The sequence below is a fragment of the Pundamilia nyererei genome, unplaced genomic scaffold (assembly GCF_000239375.1).
Source record: "Pundamilia nyererei isolate P.nyererei 1_Seehausen unplaced genomic scaffold, PunNye1.0 scaffold00001, whole genome shotgun sequence".
Lineage (NCBI taxonomy): Eukaryota > Metazoa > Chordata > Actinopteri > Cichliformes > Cichlidae > Pundamilia > Pundamilia nyererei.
This window is the reverse complement of record NW_005187402.1, coordinates 12351475-12354121: the sequence shown is the minus strand read 5'-3', so window position 1 is coordinate 12354121 and position 2647 is coordinate 12351475. Positions and strand designations below refer to the sequence as shown.

Here is a 2647-nt window from a genome sequence, read left to right as displayed (position 1 = left end):
TCTTCACTTCCGTCTCTGATAATATGATAGGAAATGCGCGCATTGTCATTCTCATCACGATCAGAGGCTTTAACAGCAAACACTGAAGCCCCTGGACTGTTCCCCTCAGTAACATAGAAAGTATATGGGCTGAGTGAAAACTCTGGACTGTTGTCATTCACATCTGACACCGTAACGCTTATTGTCTTTTCAGATGATAACTGTGGCTGACCTGCGTCTTTTGCCGTTATTGTCAACTCGTATTGTGACTGTTTCTCTCTGTCCAGAGGAGATTTGGTCACTAATGAAAACATTTTGTCCTGTAAAGATGGTGACAATGCAAACGGAACATCGTCACCTAAGGAACAAATGACTTTTCCATTGACTCCAGAGTCCAAATCATTTACACTGATAAGAGCTACTGTAGTTCCAGGTCTGGAATCTTCTGGTATTGAGCTTGAAAATGATGTTACCTCAATCTCAGGTGCGTTATCATTTACATCAACAATCTTAATAATTACACTCTTTTCTGTAGTTAGAGGAGCCAAACCTCTATCTGACGCCTGAATTTCAATCTCATATTTATCCTTTTGCTCATAATCTAGCAGACCTTTTACAGTTATCTTTCCTGTTGACTGGTCAATATCAAAAAGGTTAAACACATTATTACTCACACTGTTGCCAAATGAGTAAACTACCTCTCCGTTCTGACTGTGATCTGGATCAGTTGCATTCACTTGTATGACTTCTGTACCTACAGGAGCATTTTCATTGAGCTTAACCGAATAAAGATCTTTTGAGAAAATGGGCGTGTTATCATTCACATCCAAAACATTTACCAAAATGTTCATGTCTCCAGATTTTGGTGGCTTCCCCCCATCTAGTGCCGTTAGCACCAATGAGTGACTGTGCGCTGCTTCCCTATCTAGTGCTTTTTGTAAAACCAGTATAGGTATTTTACCATCATCTCCTTTATCCCTCACTTCCAAACGGAAGTGGTCGTTGTGGTTAAGTTTATACTGCTGCACAGAAAACTGACCACTGTCTAGATCCCGTGAAGGTTTTAACTGAAATCTTGCTCCGGGTAGAACGGATTCTGAAATCTCCAGTATTTTATTTTCCTCTGGAAAAACTGGAGCATGGTCATTTATATCTAGCACATCTACTCCTACGTAATGGACCTCCAGTGGATTTTCTAGCACGGTTTTAACATTTATAACACACGTACTGCTCTTCGCGCACACCTCTTCTCTGTCGATCTTTCGGCTCACATACAGGATACCATCGTTCTGATTTACGTGGAAAAGGGGTTCAGCACCGCTAGAAACAATCCTGTACTTCCTTGTTTTCAGTGTGCTTTTATCTAATCCTAGATCTTTTGCGATGTTTCCAACAACCGTTCCCTCGTTAGTTTCCTCTGAGATTGAATACCTTAATTGTGCCGACGCCAAGCTGCACAAAAACAGGACAACAATGCAGATGACATCGCGTCGTCTCCCCATTCCTTTCTCATGTCCTCTTTGTTCCATGGTTACACCCGAAAGCATCAGTGTCACTTATAAGAGCAATCCAGCACTGCAGCGATCCAATACAAATCGTCCATGAGTAAAGAACAATCACCCTTTTCCTAAAACAAGCATAAGCACGAACGCGTATTCCCAAGCTCAGAAACGACTGCTTTAATATCCAAACCGGGACGCTATCAAGAGGCTCAATCAAAATGCAACGATAGAAAACACATTTAATGCTGCCTCTTTTCACTATACTGACACCTTGTGAGCAAAACAATCACTACAGAAAATCAGAACTATGTGAAACTTAAATCGAAAGATCAAACTCATGTGTTATTCTTATTTTGAAGTTTTCGACATAAATTGAGGGGTATTTGTAAATAAATTATAAGGTAGTGCACTCTTGAAAAAACGCTCAAAGAAAAAAAGTATCTGAAAGTGTGGAGAAGATTCCCTCTAAATGACCAGTAAATTAAATTACTTCATGTCATTAAAATTTGATTTATATATCATATCAGTTACAGCTAATAGAGCTCTGTTGGGACTGTTTACTGTGAAGTGAGCATAAACATGGTCAGGACCATGGACAGCACATGCAATAAACTTCAAGAATTTCTAGCTACATTTTGTGGCAATATTACATTTCCTACACAAGTCACCAGAGGAATTTTAACTTTTTGTAGTCTATTGCTACAGTACATTCAGTCAGTTTTGTTTGCAGACTGATCTTATCTGCCACTACCAGAGAAAATATGGTCATCTTGCGTTATGAAAGATAATGTTCAAGAAAAAGGACATGAAGGTGGCAAGACAGCTTGAAAAGACAGACAATGACGTTTCGTATATTTGTTCTTGTCCAGTTCAAGCAACTGAGACCTACTAACCTCCTAATCATAAAGGAAAATGTAATGACCAACACACAAAGTTTGCCAAGGTAAACAAATGAGTACCCCTTTTTCTAAAAGTATGCTAAGGCCATAGAAAAGTATATACCATAGAGTATGCTTGGTCAAAGAAATAAACAGTATTGTGCATAATGTTAAAAGTTCTACTTAAAAGCAGCAAATCCATGTCATGCCAAATCATCAAAAGAATTCTTAGTTTTACCATGATCACAATCTCGTCATCATTTTGACTAAAAAGTTATCCAACTCAGT

The 2647-nt window shown here is 38.8% G+C and overlaps 1 protein-coding gene across 1 annotated transcript in view; it reads right to left on the bottom strand.

Annotated features, from left to right (window-relative positions):
* The window catches only part of LOC102201852 (protocadherin alpha-3-like), a 14446-nt gene that overhangs the window by 1348 nt on the left and 10451 nt on the right, over positions 1 to 2647 (bottom strand). The window lies entirely within an intron of this gene.